Source organism: Myotis myotis, unplaced genomic scaffold, assembly GCF_014108235.1.
Source record: "Myotis myotis isolate mMyoMyo1 unplaced genomic scaffold, mMyoMyo1.p scaffold_m19_p_5, whole genome shotgun sequence".
In the NCBI taxonomy this organism is placed as follows: Eukaryota; Metazoa; Chordata; class Mammalia; order Chiroptera; family Vespertilionidae; genus Myotis; species Myotis myotis.
In genome coordinates this window covers 75,613,919-75,641,797 of record NW_023416357.1, presented here as the reverse complement: position 1 = coordinate 75,641,797, position 27,879 = coordinate 75,613,919, and positions in this window count along the sequence as shown.

Here is a 27,879-nt window from a genome sequence, read left to right as displayed (position 1 = left end):
CTGGATATGGGCCCTCGACTGGGAATCAAACCTGTGCCCTTTTGGCTGATACTCTTACCACTGAACAATATTATTAGCCAGGGGTTGATATACCAAAATTTATTAAATGATAACGGTTATCTCCTCTCTTGGGGTTACCTTCAGCCTGATGTTGACTTGTAAAACCACAGTGGCCCTCATTAGCACGAATGCAGTGGGCTGTCTGGGACTTGGGCAACCTCACAGTGGCAGTATCTCAGGACAAGGAGTCATTGGGATGTGCCCCCTTCAAATCATACGATGCATTTATTTTCTGCCTGTTGGTAAGATCAGTGTGGACAAGTACGCACACTAGAAATAGGGAATATCTCTTTCAACTGACATAATTACCCCGGGCAACTGGAATGCTTTAGCATAAGATTGAAATAACCCAGGGAAGGCTGATTCCTACCCCATTAACTTCTCAATGCCTCAGCTGTTCACGGTTTCTAAAAAGAAAAAGCCAGTCTAAGTGCATTATGTTAAAGTCGGGCGCTCTTGTAAGTGGCTGTGAACAGGTAGGGCAGGCCTGTTGGTGAGCCTCTCTGATGGGGAGCTGGGCATCGGCTTCCCAGTCAATACACAGCTTTGCTTTTTGAGAAGCAAATACCTGAGTAGCACAATGAGGCTTCATTGAGAAATACCAAACGGCTATAGACATTGTGTGTGCAGAAGAGTTCAAGCCAATGCTGTGAGAACGAGAAGGACAAATTATTCAGAAAACTGAATTCTCCGAGAGACTGAGCTATTCCGTATGCCAATACCCCATCACCAACCTTCAGGTGCCTGCTCTACCCAGACATGACTGGACAGCATGAAGAGAGATTCAGAAAGTATTCAGTCTTTTCTTGGTTTTGCCAGATACTATGCTTGTCTACGTAATGTTTACCCAGGTTGGAAAAATTTGACACAAAATATTTTTGTTGTATTTTCTTTATGCAGCACTGAGTACTTGTTTCAGTGAAGGTACTTATTGATCTTTTGTCTCGTTTGGTAAGTTTGCCTCTTTTTTAAATAAAACGTTTTTATTGATTTTTAGAAAGGGAGGAAGGGAGAAGTTTAGAGAGAGAGCAACATGAATGAGAGAGGACCATCATTGACTGGCTGCCTCCTGCATGCTCCCCACTAGGGACTGAGCCCGCAACCTGGGCACGTGCCCTGACCAGGAGTTGAACCCTGACCTCCTGGTTCCTGGATCGATGCTCAACCACTGAGCAATACTGGCCAGGCAATAAGTTCGCCTCTTACATGTCATGTGTCAATTCCAATCCCCACTGTATCCTTTATAATTGCACTTAACAGATGGCTTGAGACACTTAGTCACCAACCACTGATCTGGCTGCTTTGTGGAAGGCTTTAGTAAGAGGATTGAGGCTAGTGGAGGTGAACTCTCAGTTGCCTTCATCTTTTTACCCTCTCTCTTTCCTCACTTCTGTCTTTAAGAAGGAAAGTCCTTTTCCTTTTTGCCAAGTTTGCCCATTCTTGTTCTCTTGCTCCTCACCCCTCTATCTCCTTGGGGTCCTTATGCTCTTTTGCTTTAATTGTCAGCTCTATGTTCTTTACTGCCAACTTTCCTTCTCTCATGGATATGGTCAGCTCAAGCCTTCATTATTCTAAAAACATCCGAATTGCTCCACCCTTTTATCATCTGAGGCCGACTGCTATCTCCCGTCTCTTCATCATCAAACTGCTGGAGCTTCCTGTTGCCTCTTCTTCCTCACCACACCAGAGGCAGTTTTCACATCTGGTCATTTTCACATCTCTCTTCTGAGAGTGTGTCCTTGACTGGAGCCTGAGCTTGATGGGTTAAACGGCACTTCCCTGAAGCACACCAGGTAAGTCCTTGACCATCTGCCACAGCCCCAGCCCTCTCCTCTTGGCTTCTGAGACCTGGTCTAATTGTAGTTGTCATACTTTGTGTTTTAACTCTTCTATCTCCTTTGTGGCTCTTCTCACCCCTTTTGCCCTCAAATACAGATTTTTCTTTAGGCCACTTCTCTCTTTTGGCTTTCCTTCAGGTTTCTTTCTACCTTAGGACTTCAGCTGTTGTCTATGTTGCCACTTCCAAACCTGTATTTCTAACTAATGACCCCTCTCATATTTCTAACAATCTCCTCATGACATCTGGGAATCTTCCCCTGGATGTCTTTGTCAGTCCCAAACTTAATAAATTGGAAACCCCAAGCCCCTTTCCTCCTACGAAATCAGCTTACCTTCTTTTCCTGGGCTCCCCGTGTCTTTCCAAGGTGTTACCTTCTACCCACACTCAAACCTTGGAGTCTTGTTAACTCCTTCTCCTAACTGTTTAGGGCTTTGTTACTTCTACTCTGCAATTTCTCATATATACCTCTTACTTTTCTTGTCATCATAGTAGTTCAGGTTCTCATTTCTAGTTTTTATCAAAATAGCTTCCTGAGTCATGTCTTTGCTTCCTAGTTCTCTTGCTCCAGGGCACTTTATATGCTACATTAGATCTATACTATATTATATTTCTCTATATACTCAGCAGATCCTCCTATTAGAAATCATCAGGGATTGATAGCTTATGGGTTAATAAAAATAACATGCTATCTAATAAAGAGGGAATATGCTAATTGACCCTCACACCATCACAAAGATGGCGACACCCACAGCCAATAAGGAGGGAATATGCTAATTGACTGCCCCACCCTCAAAGATGGTGGCGTCCATAGCCACAAGATGGCAGCGCCCAGTCCCCTCAGCCCCGCCGTATGCCTGACTCCAGAGTCCCCCAGTCCCCTCAGTCCCCCAGCCACCCAAGGCCAGCCCAAGACACAGGCAGGCCTTGGATGGCAGCTGCCCAGCCACCCAGGGCCTCCCAAGGCTCAGGTAACCAGGGCCAGCTGAGGCTTGTGCTGCCAGCAGTGGCAGCAGCAGAGGTGTGATGGGGCGTCCCCTTCCACTGATCGCCAGGTTGCCTCTTGCCCCTGAGGGCTCCTAGACTGTGAGAGGGGGCAGGCTGGGCTGAAGGACCCCCCTCCAGTGCATGAATTTTCATGCACCAGGCCTCTAGTAAATTAAATTAGGGAATCATGAGTGATGATACACACATACCATAATCACTTTAACTTAAAGCATATAAATATACATTAATTTTAGTACCTTTTGGGCCATTGATTTATGTTTTGCATCATCTTTTTTGCATGAGCATCTCAATTGCATGATATCTTCATGAGTTTTTAAAGTGGAACACAGTTTAAAGAAAAGTTTTGAAGCAATCTAAGAAAATTCTCCTAAATTTTTATATTATTCCCACCAATCATTTTCAATTTTCTCACCCACACCTAATTTGATGACATTAAAAAAATTCTCAGAGAAAGTAGTACAAATACTTTTCTTTCACTCTTATCAGTTTATTTTAAATAGCAAATAAATTATATGTCATCATGATAACAAAGACACTTCGTATAAACTGGTTTCAGAGCAAACAACTTACACTTGGTAAGTATATAATACAAGTGATGGGAACAGAGAGCTTCAGGTATTCTGTCTAGAGAAGAGCTCATTGCTGATGAGATGAGCCACCTGTGTGCAGTGGCCAAGATCCAAGGCTGGGAAAGATCAGCTAGCCTGGGAATTCTCCTATTCAGGGGTCAGTTAACAGAGCAGCTACTGTATTGTCAAATTACCTGCAGTGAGATATCTTTGTTTCTGAAATTCTAAAGAATACCACGAACAGTCTGTAGAGATACCTGACCTCATGGGAACCTTACCTTGAGGTGGGGGGAGCGTTGTTGGAGTCATACCCTATCACCACATCAGTAACTTATGCCTTGGCAGACATGGCTACTACTCTCACATTCAGCTATAGTATCTTTTCAGTTTTTGTCACAGAGACTTTAAAAAACAACATATACAACATAAACCCCCTCCCCCCAAAATCAAAATGAAGACATTTATACACATCTTATTTTAATGTAGAATTTCCATAGCAACGTAATGCTCATTACTTAATGTTCAGTAACTTCAAAGCCAATTTGCCCATAAAACAATTGGGCAATGTTCAGATTTAGATGATAAGAACTTTGTTCTTGTGTAATATATTATGATCTTGAGCCCTTCAATCTGCCATAAATTAATGCCTCCTCTGGGAATTGATGTCATATTACCTACCTAGAATCACTCCTAGAGAGCAAAAGGAATTCAGTGAGGAAAAGAAAATCATAAAAGAAATCAAACGTACTAATTCATGGACAAAAACATAATTTAGAAAAGTCTGAGTTAGAGTTCCTCTGTGAAATGATTTTACTGAATCTCATCCTTGACGAGTACTGGCTCTGCCCAAAACCCAACATTTCAAAATTTATCAGTATGCCCAAAGCCAGCACAACACCATCCTGAGATCCTTGAAAAAGTGCTCTCCTTCCAAATCCAAGCCCACTCACTAAGCACATGATTCCAGAGGTTCATTGACTAGTGGATAATGAGAGGTTCCGATTTCATTGTAGAGAGTGGACTCTATGAATTCTTGTAGGGCCCATAGGCCAGGTCTAGAAAAGCTAGTGTGGGCCTGTCCCTTGGACCTGTGTCAGTGTGCTGTCACTGGGACTTCGGGAACATTTCACAATGCAGCCCTGAACTCTGGTGCACGGATGACTTGTTTTCCCAAAAGGAAAGGAGGCCGGCATTACTATGTAAGCAGAGGAAGTTGACATGATCTCATTCACAGGCCTTTCTTCAGTTTGTGTCTTGAGGGAAAGGGGTGGGGGGTGGGGGCGTGGGGGGGAGGCGGATCCACCTCTGCAGAATAGCAAGCCTTTTTCTTAGCCACACATGGTTGTCTGCTTCATTTTCCTCATTCTTAACCTTTGCCTCCTCCTTGGAATGAAGTGCAAAATACTGCCCAGGCTCTGCATTCTTTCTGACAATATCTTGCTCACAATAGTCAGGAAGAGCAGGGTTAAAAGATGTTTGTACACCCAGATAATAACTCTAGCATACAGCACCAGGTCTGAGCAGCCAACTCCAAGGGGAAGAAGTTAAACATAAAATTGGGCTCAGGAAAAAAAAATGTTGGCTTCTCTCTTATACCATCTACATGGTAGCAACCTAGTTAAATGTTGTCCAATTTAAATTAATGGTAGAAATATCTTGTAAATAATAAAAGTTCCCCAAGGAAAACTTTCATTGAATAGGACTAATTGCATTTGAATCAGCCCTCCCTTGAAAACTGTTGTAAACCAAGCAGCACATTAATTATTGAATAATATTTAAATCTTTGTGAAGTAATTCAATTTACTACATTTTATATGGTGATGCTTTATTTTCCTATTCTTTTGGTTGCTGTCCATATTGTAGAATGATAGAGAATTTTATAGACAAGATTATTCTGAGAAGAGTAGAGCTAGTGCTTTGACTATTTGCAGCCAGCAATCAAATACACATTCTATTATGCTATTCACAAGACATTTAAGAAGGTATTTATCATAGTCTCAGTTGTGATCAGAAAACATTTTTATTGGTTTACTCAAAAAGAGAATGAAATAGCTGTTTCTAAATGGTACTAATGTCAGCTGGTGAGGTGGGGTTTTATCCATAGTATTCTATTCCTGAACTTCTTTCTTCCCATCCCAAGGGAGGAGGAAGAAGAAGGAACCATATAAACATCTGAGAATAGAATATGGAGGGTATTGTTCGATGATCTGTATATCAGAACTACAACTCAATGAAATGTCATGTATACATCCTTCCTCCCTTTCTCTCTTTTCTCCTTATTGTATTATCATACAGGAGCCAAAGAGGACAAAATCATTGTGGAACTCTTTCTCATTCTATCCTATGCGGCTTTGGCAGCGTACGGTCTTTTGGGAACCTCCATAGCTTTCTGAGGCCCGTAGGATAGGTCAAGAGAGAAACTATTCAGGGCCACTTGCTTCTCTCTTCACATGCTGTCTTTTTTGTTTGTTTGTTAATTCTCACCCGAGGATATTTTTTCATTGATTTTTTAGGGAGAGAGAAGCATCGATGTGAGAGAGACACATTGATCAGTTGCCTCCAGCACATGCCCTGACCAGGGCAAGGGATGGAGCCTGCAACTGAGATTCATGCCTTTGACCAGAAATCAAACCTGGGACCCTTTAATCCGTAGGCTGATGCTCCATTCACTGAGCCAAACCAGCCAGGGCCACATGCTGTCTTTAAAGGGAATGCTGGCTTCCTTTTAGAGACCTATTTTTAATTCTTTTTTTCCTTCACTATTTAATAATTATAACAACACTAGAGGCCCAATGCATGGATTCGTGCACCAGTGGGGTCCTTTGGCCTGGCCTGCACCCTCTCCCAATCCGGGACTTCTCGGGGGATGTCAGAGAGCCAGTTTCAGCCCAATCCCCACAGGTCAGGCTGAGGGACCCCACCGGCGCTGGTGGGGTTTCTTTGCCTGGCCTTCAGTCCGACCCCAGGGGTCCCAGAGTGCGAGAGGGCACTCTGCAAAGTTGCTTTCACTTGGCAGCTCCTGCATTGAGCGTTTGCCTTGTTGTGGTCAGTGCATGTCATAGCTACTGGCTAGTTGGCCGGTCGGCTGGTTGCTTAGGCTTTTATATATATAGATACAAACACTTTGGAAAATAAAATAGAGGAAAAACTCATTTCCTTCAATAAAATTATCCCAACACAAGTGGTAGTATTATTTATTTATTTATTTTTTAATCTATTGTTGTACAGTCTCTTTGAGATGAATTTTCTTTCTTTTTTTTTTTTTTTTACATAGTTTGTAATCACAGTGTTATGTTTTGGGTCTTTTTTTTTTTTTTAAAACCATTAATCTGGAAACATTATTGCATGTTTCTTCACAGTCTTCATATTTAAAGTAGTTGTACAATAGTTCAACAAGTAGATGGGCCATCTTTTACTTAATTAAGAATTCCTCCTATGTTTTTTAAAATCTAAGTTTATTTTCATTCACAGGTACAAATGACACTATAATAATCACATTAATTCATATAGCTTTCTCTTAATATTTAAAAATGTCCTTAGACTAGGAACCCAGAGGTAGGTATACTGGGTCAATGGATTAGAACATTCCAGAGCTCTTAATACACATGCCAAACTGTTCTCCTGAAGGTCTGTGCCAATTTATACTGCAGTAATATGAATGAAAATTTCCATTTTGGTGTGGTTTAGCTCATACTCGTTATGTCGACTCTATCTGCAGCCTCAGGAAAGAACCAGACAAATATACCAGTCTGTTCTATTCTTTGAGAAGAAAAAAATATTGGTTTCAGGAATTAGCTTCATGCGATTATTAGGAGAAAAAATTGACATCTTTCTCTGATAAGGTAAATTGGAGACCACATTATGCCTAGATGTTATACTATTTACATTCTTTGTCTTTATTGTATTTCTACTGCTCATTCATGTTTTATAGGTATACGCTATTTTATTCATAAAGATATTTGATAAAGTATTTTTACAGGAAAGTTATCCAAGTGTGGAAACATGTGTCAGATTCTGCTTCAGCTGATTATATCACTCCCTGCTCAAAAACCTCTCTAGATTCCATTACTTACAAAATAAATTTAGAATTCTTTATCCTGACATTTCAAGGCCTTTACTCCCTGGCCCCAAACTTCCTTCCATCCTTATCTCATATTGTAAGTTCTCTACACGCCAGTCAATCAGTGATACTTGCTGTTCCCCAAATAGTCTTTGCTGCCCTTGATCATGCTGTGTCCTGCTCCCACCAAGGCTTCATTTTCCTGTCGAAATTATATCCTGATTTCAAAGTCTTCCCTGATTTCTGGCATGCTTCTCCTCAAAGCCTGCAGTTTCTTCCAACTCTGTAGCAGATTCAAATTTTTGTTATTGTTGCTTTAAAAAATTTATTTCAGCCAATGATTTAGCTCCTTTTTTTTTTTTTGCATTTTTTTTAACCAGCTTTAGTGAGGTATAATCTCTCTATATAAAAGCCCAGCAACCATTACAGTAGAACAACCAGAACGACCGGTCACTATGATGTTCATTGATCACCAGGGGGAAGATGCTCAACTGCCCTGGGTGGTCAGTGCACTCCTACTGCGGGAAAGCTGCTCAGCCAGAAGTTGGGCTTACAGCCGGTGAGCGCAGCAGCAGTGGTGGGAGCCTCTCTCACCTCTGCGGCAGAATTAAGGAGCGGTGAGCCAAGTGGTAAGGAGCAAGCAGGCGGGTGGTAAGGAGTGAGCAGATGGGTGGTAAGCAGCGGCGAGCCAAGCAGTGTGGAGTGAGCAGGCGGGTGGTTAGGAGCAAACAGGCAGGCGGTTAGGAGCGAGGGGTCCCAGATTGTGAGAAGGCGCAGGCTGGGCTGAGATGCACGAATTTCGTGCATCGGGACTCTAGTTGACAAATAAAAATGCATATATTGCCCTACCTGGTTTGGCTCAGTGGATAGAGCGTCAGTCTGCAGACTAAAAGGTCCTGGGTTCGATTCTGGTCAAGAGCACATGCCCAAGTTATGGGCTTGATCCCCAGTGGGGGGCGTGCAAGAGGCAGCCAATCAATGATTCTCTCTCATCATTGATGTTTCTATCTCTGTCCCTCTCCCTTCCTCTCTGAAATCAATAAAAATATTTTTTAAAAAATGTATATATTGAAGGTGTCCAATGTGACAAGTTGATACTTGAGTACGTAATGAAATGTTTACCACAAACTAATTAACACATCCGTCACCTCCTATAGTTACCTAGACCATGATAAATGTTTTGCTTTTTTCTTAAAGCGTTTATCATATTCTATCTTATAGTACTGTGAACTTGTCAAATCCCATTAAGTTATAACATTTTTGAGGATAGGCAAACTTATTCATTTGCTAATTATTCACAATGTTTCCCAACATACCTTACATAAAGTATTAATAAATATTTGTTTAATTAAAGTATATAAGTTGAGCTTAAGAGACCCTAATTACTGTCATCTACCATTAGTAGCAGCTATCAATATACAAAGAAATCTCATAAGGAAGTAACTACGTATGTACGCTCATATGGTAACTGATGTGAGTAATTCTGACCTTCAAGTGTTTTGAGATTTTTAGGTGCCTCCTGAATCATCAAGTATAAAATGATGTTGTTAGACACACTCAAGTTGAAAAGTAACTTCAATGATCACGCAGCCAAGGCTCCTGGAGAACAGAATTTCAGCTCTGCTGGCCTAGTTTCCTATCCCCTCAGCACAGGCATCTGTCTGTGACTTCTATCACCAGAACTTTTCCATTGCAGTCCAATAATGGCCATTCAGCTTCTGCTTGCCTTTGCTGACACTATTCTCAAGCAGACTTTGTCATTCAAGTGGAAGATTTGCCTGGCCAGCCAATCTTAACCTACTCGTGTCCTCCAGCCATGCGTGGGCTGGCCCTCAGTCTCTGAGATGACCTCATGCCGGAGCTTACATACCGAGGTCTCATTGTGTCCAGGGAATGGGGCCCAGCCAGTTGTGTTGGGATGATTGAACAAATTTGTAAATTCTGGCCACTTTTATTTTTTTTTATAAGGAATTGACACTCACCGCATTATCTCTCTTAAACAGGTTTAGTATTTTGATGTTAAATTATTTTCTAATTTTATAACGTTGGCAATCCATATGTTCTATGTAAACTTTATTAACTTGAATTCAATGGCAGAGTATTTTTTTTAACTTTATTTTTATTGTGAACGCTATTACAGATGTCCCCACTCCTCCCCTCCCCCTTTGCCCTTCTCCACCCAGCCCCTGTCCCCTTCCCTCTGGCCATCACCACACTTTGTGTCTGTGGGTTATGCATATATTCTCTTTGGCTAATCCCTTCACCTTCTTTCATCCAGTCTGTCCTGCTCCCCCTGGCAGTCAGAGTGTTTCTCAATTATGATAGGTGTCAGTAGATATTTAGCTTAATAATTGCTAACTTTATTAAGCATTTACCATTGAAAATACTTCTTTAATTTTCATAAATACTCTGTAAGATGTTTTTATCCCCATTTCAGAGGTAAAGAAACTAAGGCTCAGAGAGGTGTATTAACTTGTCTGAAGTCACCTGATTAAGCCATTGAACCAGAATGTAACCATCAATTGTCAGATCTCAAAACCTGAACTTGAACCCCTTTCACATATGGACAATGTAGTGTTTGGATTATTTAACCACCGTTTTACTCTAAGTAGTAAACATGTATCAGGGTTTTCTGTAAGTTTTAACTTCACATTTCAAGGTGAGTTTGGATATTTTGCAAGTGAAATCAAGAGTGGCCAGGCAGAAGGAGCCCAGGCAAACTTCAGCTTTGTCCATATTCCTGCTCATTCCACCGTGAACATGGCCTCCACCCTTCACGTTTCTATTCTCAAATATTAGGAGATGATCCCGATCGATGAGGAAGAATGTGCACCGTGCTGTAAGGGAGCTTTAGACCAGTGGTTCTTAACCTTGGCTGCACATTAGAATCACCTGGGAATCTTTTTACAATCCTGATTTCTGGGCCTCATCCTCCGGAAATTCTGTTTCTTTGTTATGGGGTGGGGCCATAACATTAATAACAAAGAAACAGAATTTCCAGAGGATGAGGCCCAGAAATCAGGATTTTAAAAAGATTCCCAGGTAATTCTAATGTGCAGCCAAGGTTGAGAACCACTGCTTTAGACGAAGGGCCTCCAAGAGGGAACACCCCCCATGGTGCGGCAACCTCCAGCCTTATAAATAGCTTTCCCAGGACAGCTCACTGCTCACGCTTTCCTGTCGCCTTTAGAAACATACACAGAACAATTGGAGCAATAATCTGAAATTTGCTAAACTTAAAGATTTTTGCAGAAAAAAATAAAACAGGATCTGATTTTTTTGTTTTGTTAAGATGCTGAACTGCTTTCACAATTGCATTTCTAATTCAACGATCATTTGAAAGCCCACTCTTGTTTCTCCTACAATGCCATCAGGTTTCTCTCTCCTGTTTCCCGGGATTTGCAGAGCAGCACAATCAGCCAGTTTACATTTAAGATGTTTTGATTCCTTTCTCAGACTCTTGCCAGTGTACTTAACACAGAATGATTAAAAGCTGTGTGTTCTGTTAGACCTGTTCTAGTGTTTAAACAAGGAAGTCTGTGTTTGTTTAAGAGAATGGGGAAATGGTTATCTTGACAGATTAGCCTGAAAAAACAGGACAGCCACAGTCCCGCACAGATGTCCACATTTGCCACTTGGCTGGCTTTTTGAGGTATGCCAAACAAAACGTGCTTGTGTGCGGGGGCCTGCACCTGATTGAGGACCCGGATTCGGAGCGACTGCCAGGGCCCACGTGTCTCTGTGAGCAAATGTTCCCAGGTCTGAAATGCCTCAGAGTCGGTTTAACTGCGTCATAATTAAACTCATGGAACACAAGAGGCATTTCTCTAACTGGCTTACAGACCCCGTCCCAGGGCGATTTCATCTGACATCGCATGCAGTTCCTACGGCCACTCTGTGAAGTCGAAATGCAGCTGAGCAGAAGCTGTGGGGATGACCACATTAATCAATGTCCTACAAATGTGCTCTTAAAACCTGGATGAGACACCAGGCGCAGCTGTGGTTAAGTGGAAAGAGCACGGGGTGAAAATTCAGGAAAACTGATGCAAGCCCCACCTCTGCCCCTGACTAGCAGTTGGAGCCTGGTCCATTGGGCCCGCCCAGGCAGCACAGCTGCTGTGGATGACACTGATCACGGCCGCTCACGTGTTTTGAGCCCATCCTCTGTGCCAGGCACTGCCAAGGCTTCACACGCAGCGCGCCATCTTCTCCTCCAAAGACCCCTATAAGGTGGGTACAGTGAGCTTGTTATTTCCCAGGGAAGCTCAGAAAGGCTAAGAACGTTGCTCAAAGTCATGTAGCTGCTCAGGGGCACACTAGCTAGGATGGTTGAACCGGGTCCGACTAGAAAACTGCAATGGGTCTCAGCTTTTCTTAGGCAACAGGGTCTTCAAGGTCACCTCCACCTGCAAAATCAACAGTTGTGAAATCTGAACATTTCAACATTGTTTGAACTTTGTCTACATAGGCATTAAGAAAGATAAAGACTTACCCTTGGTTGGTTATAATTACGGGTTTGCCTAGAGTAGTGGTTCTCAACCTTCCTAATGCCGTGACCCTTTAATACAGTTCCTCATGTTGTGGTGACCCCCAACCATAAAATTATTTTCGTTGCTGCTTCATAACTGTAATTTTGCTACTGTTATGAATCGTAATGTAAATATCTGATATGCAGGATGTATTTTCATTGTTACAAATTGAACATCATTAAAGCATAGTGATTAATCACAAAAACAATATGTAATTATATATGTGTTTTCCGATGGTCTTAGGCGACCCCTGTGAAAGGGTCGTTTGACCCCCCAAAGGGGTCGTGACCCACAGGTTGAGAACCGCTGGCCTAGAGGTTTATGTTTGTTGCCCAGTTGCATAGTTTGCCATACATGTTAATATAAGCTTTTCTATCATGAACTTTATGAAAATCTAGGACAGCCTCATTGAAGTGGTATTTGCTGAATCAGATCTCAAAAGCTTGAAACTCTGGCATTTGTAATTGTGACGTTTTATTGAGGAGAAACTTCAAAACATAGTGCATAACTTAGGACTTGGGGATATACCTGTTATGTCATATAAGCAACTGCCATTCTAACTCTCTTTGTTGTTTTTATTACTGTTAATAGGTTCTTTCCTTTTAATATGGGTGATATTTGAGTGCAATCAATCAGAATTTCGATTTTATTATAATGCAGCTTTATTGGTAACAAATGAAAGGTTTCCATGGCCTGACTTTAAATAAGATTTTGATTTGTCCCTAACATGTTCACATGTGGTATGTGCATATATTTTCTGAAAGTCATGAGTGCAGTTTTTATTGAAAATACAAAATGCAAAATATAAAGTAGCTGGTGACAGTCCACTTCTGCCCTGTCTGTTTTGTCAATGTCAGTGGGGTTAACCAGGTCTTTGGGAGACCAGACAGGACTACTGGCCTTCCTAGAGACCACCTCGAGTCTTCCACGAATGCCAAGTTTAAAAGGTTGGTTTAAAGCAGTGGTTCTCAACCTTCTGGCCCTCTAAATACAGTTCCTCATGTTGTGACCCAACCATAAAATTATTTTCGTTGCTACTTCATAACTGTAATGTTGCTACTGTTATGAATCGTAATGTAAATATCTGATATGCAGGAAGGTCTTAGGCTTCCCCTGTGAAAGGGTCGTTCGACCACCAAAGGGGTCGCGACCCATAGGTTGAGAACCACTGGTTAAAGAATTAAGTCTGTACCAATTTTGATTGTACATATTAATTAGGTAAACAAATGTATTAAATAATCCACTTCGTATGCTAGTGTTTACATGGTTTATAGTATTGTGTCTTAGCTCCTGTAATCTTGACCTGAAGACAGTCAGTTTGGATGACTTGCTTCCTGGCCTTGTTGCCATAATCCTCTTCATTTGCTCCTGGACCTGACCTGCTCCCTTTGGATCTCATTCCTAACATTTGGAACAATCTTTCTCTCTACTTCTGTTATTTTTTCTCTCCTAACCAGTTCTTTTTAGAATAAGTCTCTTAGAATTCTAACCTCAACCATTAATCTCTCTCCTGGATCCTTATCGAATGATAACAGGGTTTACCTGATGCACTATTTTGTTTACCACAAAAGTAAGAGTCTGCCTCTCCATCAACAGGAATCTATTATTTTATCTTATCTCGTTTAGAATGGCAGAATTGAAAAATCAGGGTCACTTGTTTATCCCCATACTGATAGAGTGTCCGGCAATTTATATTAATAGATAACAAAGGAATTTCAGTATAATTATTTCCTAGGTGCATTCCTGGCAATGTGTCATGTGATTTCCCTTGTCTGATTTCCCCAGGAACTCCTTTGAACAGGAATGTAGATTAGTTTCTGTGAACACTGAAGAGCACCAAATTGTGGCTGTCATCTCCACTTTGTAGATAGCTCAACCATAAATAGATAATAATGAGCTTGGATATGTTGAGTCTTATTCATGTCTTTGGATGACATTGGGTCTAGGATGAGTCAGATGGCCTGACTCTCCCACTACTTAGTGCCTTTACTTGGGGGAAACCGGGCAGCGGTCTGAGGCAAGCTGCAGAAGGGCTGCTGTGAGGCTGTGGGCGGTATTATAGAGGGACTTGCATGCTTAAGAAGCTCAGGCATTTTTTTTTTTACACTCACTGTCCAGACCGTCTCCTTCCTGTTTTCTAGCTTCCCTCCCGAGCTAGAGAGAAGTGAAACAAGACTTCCCTTTTTGAGGCCTGGGGTGAAGGGGGCTCTGTGAAGTGATGATTTGGGGGGCAGGAGAGAAGGATTTTGATCCATTGATTATGTTCAAGGCTCTAGGTCAAAGGTGATCACCAGGCCTCAGAAATAAAGTTTAGCAAGAGTAGCTTTCCGAGGAGGGGCTTTCCACACTTGAGTCACCTGTGCACCCATCTTTCTGAAATTTGCTAAATCTTCAAAAAAAAAAAAAAAAGAAGTTGATTTACTTATAAAGGTATTCTAAAAGGAAACAGGATCTCATGTGCCATAAATAGGAGACTCAAGACAAAAACTGAGAAGACAAAACAATGGTTTTTAGACTTTCAAGGCTAAATAGGACCTAAACTTGAGGCCTGTTCTTTTCTTTTTTTTCTTTCTTTTTTTTTTCCTCAATAAAAGATGTTGAGAAACATCTAAAACAAAAAGAGATGTTGGTTTTAGAGAGGTAGGATATTTGGTGCCAAATGAAAAATTTTCTCCTTGCTTTATTTGGAAGGTCTGAGAAAGAATTGAAAATAGAATAACATTCTCACTATGTGAGTTAGTGTTACTTAATGCTGTGTTTGTGAACTAGTTTGCCTCACACACCTGCAGTAGCACAAGTCTTACACCATTTAACCATTGTCTCGACCAGGTAGTAGCTGGCAGTGGACTCAGAGGTTCAACATGGGTTTATTGAATGTCTATCATCTGTATCATGTGTGCCAGGCACTACGGGGAATAGAAATAAAACAATAATCTGAATTGGGTTTAGAAGGCACATCTGCATGTGCATTTATATTTTGTATTCTGGGATTTGAGACTAGGACTAAATGGACACCTGAGCAAGTGTGATGTGTGACAGTTGGCGAGCATCAAGGGATTTAGAGGAAAGGAAACCCCATGCTGAGAGGTAGTCGCCCTGGAAAACTTCATGAGAATTTGTGTGGTGCTTGAAGAACATATGTTTTGGATTGACAGGCAAGTGGAAGGAGGGTGCTCCCAGAGAGAGTGTAAGCCAAAGCTTTGTTGTGCTATTAAGCACTGGACCCATAGAGTCCAGGTCAGATCAGGGACATGGGAGATTGCACCAGATCGACTGGGAGAGGCCAGATGTAAAAGCTGGGTTGGGATTTGTTGTTATTGGCAGAAGGGAGACATTTCTGACACTTGAGGTGCTATCATTCTGTCTGGGGGTGTGAGGAGGATGGTCCTGGCAGTAAGGTGTAGGAAACAAGTAGTCTTCAAGAGCATAAGGTCACAGAGAGAGGAAGCGGTCTAAGTTAATATTAGGGAGTTACATAGATTGGCCAAATGTAACCATCAGGATTTGGGTAAGCACAAAGGGGAGAGAGAAGTAGAATAAGATTTCATTTTGAGGCCTTGGGCAAAAGAGGCTCTGCAAAGTGAAATGATTTGTGGGTGAGATTTTAGTATTTTTGTTTATGTGTGGGTTTGAAGGGTTATGTTCAATTTTAGCTAAAGGCAGCTAAATTAGTTTTGGTGTCATATGAAAAGCCAGACCAGAAATTCAAGTCTCCAATCTGAATAAGGATGAATACTGGAGAAAGGAACCTCTTACTCCCTTGAAATCAGGTAGGAAGAGGACCAGGAAAGGGAGGTGGTTGCCTTGATCAGACTCCCATTCTGCATCTTGTCCCTTGGGGAAGATCCACATGCATCTTGGCATTTACTTCTTGTTGCAACTCAAGAGGAAGGTGATACAGAGATCACGAATCCAAAATTCAGAAGTCTTAGGGATGCTTATATTTAGGATAAAGGAGATCAGAAGACAGAAGAAGAGTCCAGAAAAAGAGAGGATGAGAATTAGGAGAGGGAAGCTTTAAGGTAGCTGTTAAGGAGAGTATGGAGGAGGTACTTTACTTTAATACTGTCTTATCATTTATTTGTTTTTATGCATAATTTTATTTTTTCCACTGCAAATCCTTTAGGGAATTAGATCTGTTGATTAAAATAATGAGGGAGTTCCCAGTTCATTAGATTTGATGACTTTGACGGTAAGATGATACTGGATTTAGTGACATGTCAGGTGTTTTTGTTTTCACCCCTCTTTTGGAACTCTGAAGTGCTCTGAATAAAAATCCACCTGGGTGAAGGGGGCTCACAGAGGGCCCATGCACTGGCTTCAGCTCGCTTCAGGGAAGTTGCAGTCCAGGCTTGATCACAAGGCTAGCCTTCTGAATGGATGCCGGGGTCCAACCCCAGCGGGTCCAGGGGTCCCCAAAGGTGTGGACGGAGTTGGCGAAGAAGGAATGACACGGAGACAGCATTCAGTTGATCAGCAGCCTAGCCAGGATCTCTAGCCTAGTTCTGATCAGGATCTCCAGTGAAGTTCTGGTTCAGGATCTCCAGCCAGGTTCTGTGTCCAGTTGTCTTGCTAGGTTCTCCAGGTTCTCCAGCCAGGTTCTGTAGCCATGTTCCCTCGCTAGGTTCTCCAGCCCGGTTCTGTCCAGGTTCTCCAGCCAGGTTCAGTCACCAGGTTCTAGTCAGGGTTCTCTTGCCAATTTCTGTAGTCAGGTTCAGTCCAGGATCTTTTGCCATGTTCTCTCCAGTGAAGTTCTTCTGTCTGTAGGTTCTGTGTAGGTTCTGTCTTCTTAGTTCTGTGTTCTAAGCTCTGTATTCTAAGTTCTGTGTCTTGCTGTCTTGTTGCATCTGTATTTATACCAGTTGATTCAATCCTATCAATCTCTATTACAAAGGTTAGGGCGTTTCTTATCTTCATTCCAGGGAGTAAAGATTATGTAGCTTAAGCACGATTGTTCGTAGTTAAAGTGATTAATTACCCACCTGGCACTTAGTTAAGAGGTTTTATTCCCTCCCTAACTTCAGGGGAAAATCCCTACCTGGGGAAACAACCTTTCTCAGAGAGGAGACCTTGGTTAAAACACATAGTGCCAAGAAGGTGAGCAAACATATTAAGAACAGTATGCCATATATGCCAGGTCCTTTGAAACAGCAAGGATGGACCGGCTCCCGGCAGCCTTTGAAGTGGAAAAGTGGTTCCACGTACAATAATAAGCAGTTCTTTAGCTTTGTTTCCCCTTACTTGCCCCCCTGATTTTTTTTTTTCTGGTTCCCTCCCCACTGTCCTTCTGATGCACCATCTCTCAGCACTATTTCTCATTCCCAAGCAAGTCTCCAACAGAATATTGTGTCTTAGCAAATGTTTTTCTTTTTTCAAGATGGGGAATCATAATCTTAAAATTTCATTCATTTATTCAACAGATGTTTGTTGGATGCCTGGCATGTGCCAGGCTCTGTACCAGGTAGGCACTTGAATAAAGAATACATGTTTAGCCTGGCTGGTGTGGCTCAGTGGTTGGTCATGGGCCCATGCACCGAGAGGTCCCTGGTGTGATTCCCAGTCAGGGCACATGCCTGGGTTGCGGGTTCCATCCCCAGGAAGGGGTGTGCAGGAGGCAGCTACAGCTCCTTTACTTGCTCTTCCATCATAGTGCCATCCTGTGTAGTTATGACCTCACTGTAAGAGCAGGACATGGGAGCAGGGCTGAAATGCAGCTGACACACTTATACAACCGTTCCAGTTGTTTGAATGTTGAAATACTCTGTTCCAGATGGTGAATGACCTCAGAGTGTCCCTTCTGCCCAGATGCCCCAGCTTTTTCTAACAGATCCAGCAACTGAAGGCATAGTAGGGGCCTCAAGATAGGCTTGAGCACTATAGCCTGGAGCCATTTGGTGTAGCTGTTACATGGGCCATAAAAATTGCTAAATATTTTGAATATCCTCTCTGTGTATTAGACCTGTTGGGTATTGGACCTACACGCCCTGCACAAAGACTGCCATATAGCTAGTCTCAATAAATTAGTTGAATGTTTAGTGAATTGATTTCATTTCTAGGGATTCAGATGGGGGAGGTTAATAGAGCAGGTTTCTTAGAGGAAGTACTAGTAAGACTTCAGCTGAGTTGTGGAAATTTTTATATATTTTTTTCTTATTATGGAAGGAATAAGTGCACAGCATTCAATTTTATGAAAATTTAAAAAAGTATAAAGAAGAAAATAATTAGCTATAATCCTACCATCCAGAGATGACTACAATCAATAATTTGACGTGTTTTTCTTAGGAATTTTCTATATGTGTATTTGCTCCTGTGTGTGTATGCATGTGCCCATGCATATGCATAATCAGGCAAAGATTTTAATATTTTAACATGTCCTATTCTGTCCTTCCTCAACTGTCCAAAGAAGACACCATGATTGGCTCCAGGCCCTTAATGAGCTGTTTGGGTTAGTGGGAGATGAAGAGAATGGGGAGGAGCCAAGGATTTCCATATGGATTTCCATGAGAATTTGCACTCCAAATTATACACAGACAATGGGGGTGTGCGTGTCTGAGAGTGAGAATATACCCTTGAAACAACAGAGCAGTGGCTAAAATTTTAGGAAGATGGGAGATAATGGGGAAGTAGCTATCATGCCAACACTGGGGAGACAGGCGGATGAAGGAAAACGAAGGATGTTTTCTTATATGTCATGGAATATAAGCCTTTTGTCTGCTCTTCAAAATACTTTCAATAAAGAAATAACATTTCAAGGCCTTTGTGGAGGTGCATTTGTAGCTTTGGAAGTCTGTGCTGAGATATGCTTTAAATGGGAATAAGAAGGGCCAGTTTATTCAGACTGTGTGGTACATGATTGTGTGTGTGTGTGTGTGTGTGTGTGTGTGTGTGTGTGTGTGTCCGCGCGCACGCATAGGCATTCCTGTAAGGGGGTGTGTGGTGGTGATAATCATTTTAAATGGTTTGATGTGGTTTCTTTTGTTTTCTGAAGAACTTGACCTTGTCCTCCTCTGCCCGAGGCACCCACCTATCCATCTGCCATGAATGCAGACAGGAAAGGTGTGTTAATACTCAACTTTTCACATTCAAAAATAAGATTTTACCGCAAGTCAGCAGTCTTGAAAACCAGGATATTGCTTTGAGAATGAAATTTCTAAATTTCTTTGTCTCCTTACTTCAGTATGTCAATGTCCACGCTTACTGGCCCGGATCATAGGGAGTTTCTCTTCCAGTCCAGATTGTTTAGGGGAAAGGAGGAAAGGAAAGCAGGCAAGAGAAGGGAGACAAAAGTGATCAGATGAGTGCCCCAAGGTGAGTTAGAAAAGTGAGGCTAATAGCAACAGGGTCCTTGCTCACTTCCCCCTTCTAATGTCCATTTGGGAGTATAAGAGGAGGTTGCCACGGTGGCTACCTCAGATCAACTAGAAGTGAATCTACAGTGAAATTAATTTGTGTACAAGTTCTGGCCGAGAGTGGTCCTAAGGTTCTCTCTTTGGAGCTGTCCTTGGTTCCAAAATGACAAAGCAGGACCCTGTAGCTTAGAGTAAGTGCAGAGATTCAAATGGGGTCATCACACTGGTGGCAAGGGGCTTCTGTCACAGAAGATGTAGAGCTGACAGCTCAAGCTGGGACTCAGTGGGACTCATAAGACCTGGGAGGGGTCTAGAACTCCAGGTGTGCAAGCTGAGAGGGACCAGTCACCTGCGCCACCAGCTCCAGATACATGCTTTGAATGGCACTGTTACAAGTAGCATCCAGGTAGTGAGGCCATTGCTCCTGAGACATGGAAGGACAAGGATCTGGAAGAATTTGGCTGTCTCTTCTGCCACGAGGTCAATGAACCTCCCCCACCCCTCCTAGCCTTACAATCAGTTGTACTTTTTGCAGAGAAGCTGAGGGAGAGGGAGGTTACCTGAGAGATTAGCATTTTTCCCCAGTAGTTTAGTTTGTAAGACTAAATGTTAAATCTGACAGGATATGTAGTTAATGTGTTCTCAGCCAATGACATCTGGGTGCTAGAACAGGGCATCCATAGACAAAAGAAAGAAATTACATTTTTCTCTCCACACACTTGACTTGTACTATTTAAAGTTACTTACACACATACACACACATGTACACACATGCACACACATGCACTGTGTGTACAGACACTCAGTTAAGATCATCATACTGGGTGCAGCGTTGTTCCTGTCAAAGTTCATCTGTTGTCAAAGATCAGAAACCCACTGAGGCTAACTCAGGCCACAGGGTAAGGGATCAGTCAGGGATCCCAAAGGCAATCTAATGGATAGCCACAGACCAGACAAAAAGAAGACAGAGGAATCAGGGGAAGGAGAGTGGGAAATTCAAGATCTTAGTTTATACTTACCACCTCTCAGAGGTCACACAATCTCTCTCATCTCTGCTTCTTTTTGCTTCTTTGTGTGCTTGGTGCAGCATGGCAGCCATCCTCAAATTTACATCAGAAACATTCATTTAGAAGCCCTCCACCAACTGACAACTTCCTCTGGGCCTCTTAGTTCAAATTCCAATAAGACACCTTTTAAATAAATTAACTAGAAATGGATCATAGATCTATAGGTAAAATATATAACTTTTAGAAGAATTCATAGGAGAGAAATCTTCATGACCTAGACAAAGAGTATTTAGGTATGATACCAAAATCACAATTCATAAAAGAAAATAAATTTATAAATTAGGACTTCATCAATATTAAAAAAATCTTCTACAAAGACACTGTTAAGAGAATGAAAAGACAAGCCACACACTGGGAGAAAATATCTGTAAAACATATACCTACAAAGGCCTGTGTTCAGAATATATAAAAACCTCTCAAAACTCAATGATAAAAAGCAAACACTATAATTAGAATATAGACAAAAGTTTTGAAGATGCTTTACCAAACAGTATATACATATGAAAAACACCCAAAAAGATGCTCAGCATTATTAATTGTAAATCAAAACTACAATGAGATATCCTTACACATTTATTTAAACAGTTAACAAAATACAGCTCCCCAACACCTCATATCATGCTGGTGAGAATGCAAAATATGTGCAGCTACTTTGGAAAACAGTTTCTTATACAGTTAAATACATACTTCCCATATGATTCAGAAATTCCACTTCTAGATATCTACCCAAGTGAAATGAAAAAATATCTCTAAAAAATGTTTGTAGCAGCTTTATTCATAATTTCCTCAACCTGGAAACAACCGAAATGACTCTCAACTGGGAATGCATAAACAAATTGTGGTACACCCATACAACAGAATACTACTTAGTAATAAAAGGGGATGAACTATTGACATATGCAACAAGAAGAATCCAAAATGCATTATGCTAAGTGAAATAACCCAGATTCAAAAGGTGACACACCAGGATTCTGCTAAGAGAGCATTCTCAGAAAGCCAAAGCAATAGGAATATAAAACAAATCTGTGGTTGGCAGGAGCTAGGGGTAAAGATATTGTTTGCCTACAAATGGGTATCATAAGGGAATTATTTTAGGGTGGTGAGGATAGTGAAAATGTTCTGTAGCCTCATCATGGTGGTAGTGACTTGGCTGTTTGCATTTTCAAAACTTACAGAATTGTATACTAAAAAGAATGACTTTATGTAAATTTAAAAATAAAAACATGTAAAGAGGAAGTAGAAAAAATTCCCGTGAGAGAGAAAGTATAATTGATAGATACTTAGGTCAGATTCCAATCTTGGGCTAATCACTGATGGTCTCTCAGCAATTAGCTCTGAGCCCTTCCTCTGGGTTTTGGTGGGGCAGTACAACAGAGTGGAAACTTGGACTGGTTTGTAAATGAAATAGTTTTATATCCTGACATCATTGATTAACATTATTTAATGAGCATTTTCCCAAGTCATTAAAATTGTTTTTTATGCATTGGTTGAGAATGTTGCTAGTGGTTTCGTTTCCCTATGGATATATATGCTGAGTTTTGAAGAAGAGTTTGAAAAATAAGTAGATAAAGAAGGTAAGGAAATATGGCAAAGAGGCAGCTAAGGTCTAATTGCCATCTGGTCTTAGAAGTATCAGAACCAGCGTCCACACAATCAAAAACTTGCCACGGAGAATTCATATGGACTATAATATTGGGCTAAAGAGTTTGTGGGACATAAAAATACATATTAAGATTCAAATTTCAAGATTTCTAAGGAGATTTTTAGTTAGGGAGTAAAACTATCACATAGGAAAAAATAAAGATATTCCTATTCCTATTTAATATAGGTTTCTTACCCCTTTCTAAGCATGTAAAGTTATATTACATTTAGTATAAAAATAGGCCTATTGAAAGAATAAATCTTTGAAGTATCAAGATCTATAAATCTTTTTGAAATGTGCAAACTAGCCTCAGGTAATCTCCATCTTATTGGTACATTGCAGAGATGTTACATTCTATTATTTATAGATTTGGAATAGCTTCCTTGATACTTATAACCAAGTATTTTTGTGCAATTGCTAAGCATTTAGAAAAACCTTCAAAATCAACATAACTGTATATTTGGTACAGGCATCGGGCAACAGCAATTAAGCCCAGAGTGCCAACTGATAGGGATATCAAGTTACATTTTCCACACTATAAAAATTCTTTTCCAACACCAAAATGGGTGAATCAGTGTATCAGGGAACAGAATTAACATACTCTGGGCTACTCCTCCAGGCAAAGGGCCATCTAACTGCATAAATAATGTTGTTAGACTTATGTCTCTTCCTTGGAGGAATATTTCTAGGTTCCGACTGAGGATAGTGGTAAGAGTGTGTGTGTGTGTGTGTGTGTGTGTGTGTGTGTGTGTGTGTGTGGTGGTGGTGGTGGTGGTGGTGGTGGTGGTAGTGGTGGAAGGTGGGGAGTTGGGCAGTAGCCCAATTTCTTTTTATGAGTTCCTTATAGTGGCAAATATTACAATGTGCTCATACTTTATTTTCTGATGAGCATCTACAGTAATCATCTACGAGGTCCTTTAAAAGAAAAATAAGGAGATTTTCAATAATCTCCTCTTGTCAGAACTCGCTTAACAGAAATGTATCAGCGGAAGATGAAGGGTCTACTCATGAAAATAAAGTGGAATGACTTGAGGTGATTCAGGGAGAGGGGAGCACAATCGTTGCTTGTAAATGAAGGTTAATGACACCTTTGCAACAGCTGCAATTTTGTAGTATGCATATTTTGATGAATTCTAGCCAAGCTCTGTCATAATTTGTGACCTCTATACAAAAGAGGAAAAGTGAAGTCATCGGCATTTTATTGTCAGCAAAGATGTTTTTTCCTGATTAGAGCCCAGCCTCCAAACCACCCCCCAAGAAATCACTAGACTTAAAAAAATGTATATAGAATAACCGTTTCCCCGGAGACTACGATAACATAGACCAGCCACAAAATGATTAATGAGGAAGAGATAGCCGTATCAGTCATCTACACATGCCAATAGGAACTGAAGGGGAGGACTTAAAAACTTTAAAATTTAGATATATTTACTTTAAAAATAATTGATAGAGGTTCATCACTTCTCACCACAAAAGACTGTATAATATCACGACTGACAATAGATGTGCCCTGAGACTGACTTTGTGCAACCAACATGGTGTTCAGATTAGCAGCAAAACAAAAATGAACGAGTTGGCACAATTTGACTTTGGTGTATCATCAATTAAGTTCTTCCTGGCACTCCAAGGTTAATATCAAAGAATACAATACAACATCATTTTATTTTGCATTCTTTGTGTGCAGTCCCATTAAACATTCTATACATTTTCTTTCTATCCTCCTCCTAGACTAAGAGTATTTATAACTGTGATAAAGCAAAACCTGAGGAGAGGTGATCAGGGTTGGTTTCTACAGGGTTTTGTTGCTGTTTGGTTGGTCTCTGGGTGAAAGGTGAGTATCTCCAGAACAACTCAATTCAAGGATAAATGACTAAAAGGCAGTGAGAAATGGAAGGGTGGGGCAACATCAGAGAAGAAACAGCCCAGAGAATCCAACTTCAGCTCAGTGATTCAGCTGGAATTGACCTCAACAGAAAAGTAAGCAGTGAGAAATGTGGGCAACTCCAAGAGCATTTCTGAAAACTGGAAGGTCATTCTGAAAAAAGAATTCCAACATGGATACTTGATTTGGTTTACTTCAACTCAAATGAATTACATTCAAATTTCATTCAGAATGAAAGTCAATCTTGCCTGGCCAGTGCAACTCAGTGATTGAGCTTCGACCTATGAAACAGGAGGTCATGGTTTGATTCCTGATCTGGAAACATGCCCGGGTTTGGGATTCAATCCTCACTGTGGAACATGTAGGAGGCAGCCTATCAGTGATTCTCTCTCATCATTTATGATTCTTTTAAAGAATATATTTTTATTGATTTCAGAGAGGAAGGGGAGGGAGAGAGAGAAACATCAATGATGAGAGAGAATAATTGATCAGCTGCCTTCTGCACACCCCAAACTAGGGATCGAGCCCATAAGCTAGGCATGTGCCCTGACTGGGAATTGAACTGTGACCTCCTGGTTCATGGGTCAATGCTCAACCGCTGAGCCATGTCAGCCAGGTTCATCATTGATGTTTCTATCTCTCTCTCTCTCTCCCTTCCTCTCTGAAATCAAGAATTTAAAAAAGTCAATCTCATTATCAAAGTTGCAGAAGTAGCCATGTTTGCCATGTACAAGTCTATGTGGCAGAGAAGAGCCTGGGCTTACATGCCCCACTGGGATAAAAATGTGTGCGTTGGTGGGACGCTGGAAAGCATAACAGGAGAATGGTGATTACAAACTCTGTTTTCTGGTGGCTTGCTGTAGCTTGTGCTCTGGAGCCATGAAGAGGGGCATCCAAATTTTAGCACACAACTTATTTAAAAGATCAAAAGTTGGATCCCATTTAGCAGTTATTCCTGTCCTGAGAGCCACATACCCCTCATAGCCCTGGCTGAAGGGGTGGGGAGCACAGGCTATTTGCAAAGGGGTCCATGAATCCATGTCGGCCTTAAGAGTTCTTAGTAAGAAGAATAATGTCATGTACATATGTCCTATTTTAAGTGCATGTATATGCTATTCGAAGATATTAGTAGAAATTCCTTTAAAAGTGTGACTGGGTTTAAAAGTTGCATTTTAGTTTGGCTGGCATGGCTCAGTGGTTGAGCATCGATCTATGAACCAGGAAGTCATGGTTCAGTTCCCAGTTGGGGCACATGTCTGGGTTGCGGGCTTGATCCCCAGTGTGGGGCGTGCAGGAGGCAGCCGATCAATGATTCTCTCTCATCATTGATGTTTCTATCTCTCCTCCTCTCCCTTCCTCTCTGAAATCAAATAAAAATGCCTTTAAAAAAAATAAAAGTTGCTTTTTAGCATTATATACTTTCAAAATCAATAGCTACTAGAACATGGAGGGGGTTCATTGACAGTTTTTGTTATTATAATGATCTAATAGGGATAAAGGCTTTATTCACAACTGCCCCAAACCAAAACAATTTAAATGTGTCCATCAACAAAAGAAAACAAGAGAATGTATAAATAAATTGTGGAATAGTCATGTAATGGAATGCTTCTGATATAACAACTTGGGTGACTCTCACAGATTTGATGTACACACACACACACACACACACACACACACACACACACACACAGGACAGATGTAAGAGCAAACTATGATTCAGGCTGAATGAAGTTAAGAATAGGCAAAATTAACTGATGGCCATAGATTGCCCCTTGAGGGGACTGTGGGAAGAGATATGAGGCAAACTTTTAGGGTGTTGAATGTTCTGATAGTGGTGTGTGCGTGAGTACACATGTAAAACTTTATCCAGCTGTACACTTATGATTAAAGGAATTTACATACTTTATGTATTGATAGCTGTTTTAAAAAATGTCAACAACTTCTGTGACGTTACCCCATCCAGAAATAGAATCTAGATCCTATCCTCTTGAATCTGGACTAGACCTATGGCTTATCTATAACCAATAGAATGCATCAAAATGGAAACTTTTCATTTCTGAGACCAAGCCATGAAAGGTAAGCAGCTTCCATTTTGCCCCCTGAGATTTTTGCTGTGGAGCCATGAGCCACCGGGTGAGAAGTTCAGCTACGCTGAGGCTCCCCTGCCTGAGGACTCTCAGGCCACATGGAAAGGCCTCGTGTAGGAAGGTGCTGATGTTGACGGCCCCCCTGAATTAAGCCTCTGAGTCATCCAAGTTCAGTTGCCTGACACATAAGAGAATATTCCTGTAGATCCTAGCTTCCAACTCTGAAGTTGCCCTTCCATCCCCCTCAGGCATTTGATATTTGTTTTTAAGCTGAGGTCCTGGACATTTTGGAGCAGAGACAAATATTTCCTGCTGTGTCCTGACACATAAAATCTTGGGGTATACCAAAATAGCTATTTTATACCACCAAGTTTTAGACTAGTTTGTTATGCAATAATACTAACAGGAACAAGATTTAATAACATTAAAAAAAAAACACACACGACCTTTAAGCTCAAGGAACTTGAGAACCAATGGCAGTCAGGGTTCTTTGGTTGTGAGCAAAAGCAAATTTATTGGCAGAATATGGGGCTGCAAGGTTTAAAGGAATGAAGAATAATTGTACTCAGGAAGTCCTTCTGGGGGCCTTGGTAGCAGGAGCTGATAAAGGGTTTCTTCAAGAGGCAGTTGCTGCCATGAATGTGCTCTGACTGCACTCAGTCATGTCACTCTCTTCAGAATTTTAATTTCAAGGAAATCAACCAGTCCATCCAGACTGAGCCACATGCCCACACATTGTCTAGCAGAAGATAGGGGCACATGATTTCCAGTTTCAAAGACCAGCACAAATTGGGGAAGGAGTATGCACCCCAAGGGAAATCAGAGTGCTCTTATTTTAAAAAGGAGAAATAGCTCTGGGACATCCAAAACCCACTTTGTATGGAACTAGAGACTTTTTGACATATTTTGGAGGCTTCATGTTTTCAAACAAACTTCATTTCAGTATTAATATTATTCCAGGATGACTGAGGTGAATGAGGTTTCTGGTGCCTATTGAGGGTAGACTGGAGAATAAGGCCTTTCCTGCTTCATATTTGCATGCCCAACATTGTCTTGGGTACTGAGACCATGTAGGTGAGTTCTCCAGCTGATCCACAGTAAAGGGAATGGGGCCCATCTATTTTTGAAGCTGACTTTGTAACCGGAGAATCCATGGGTCTGTGCTGCCTGTCACCACTTGAGTCAACTAAGCAGAGACAGGGTTGAATCATATACCTATGAGACTTTATTCCAATACTGCCAGCAGCATGGGAGAACAGCGGGTCATCCACAAAAATCGGCTCTGCCAGCTGCTTATATGGGTAGAAGGACAAAGATTACATGGGAAGTAGGCAAAAGGGTATGCCAAATTAACAGGTAATACAGGCTGGGGATTTGCAAAGGCCTGTAGATATGCAAAGGGCTGGAGGCTCTGGTTTCTGGAATAAGATTGTTAATCTTTGTGTGATAACAGGGCATGTCCTAGATGGGGGGATGGGCCGCATTACCAGGTGAGCTCCCAGGTCCCACCTGCAACTCCCAGCCAGGTTAGAATGTGCCTTCTTTCATCAGAACAAAACGATCATGGTTAACAGAGCATGATTAATAGTTCTTACAATTATAGCTGGTCCCCAATATTCTATTTCTTCCCCTACCAACTTTATACATTTGGAGCAGTACTAGGAGACTTCTGGTGACTCACCCAAACCTTCCACCTGCAGCTACTGTGATTGTTTTCTGCTAATGAAAATCAGCTTCCCATTCTGGCTGGTGTGGCTCAGTTGATTGAGAGGCATCCCATGTACCAAAT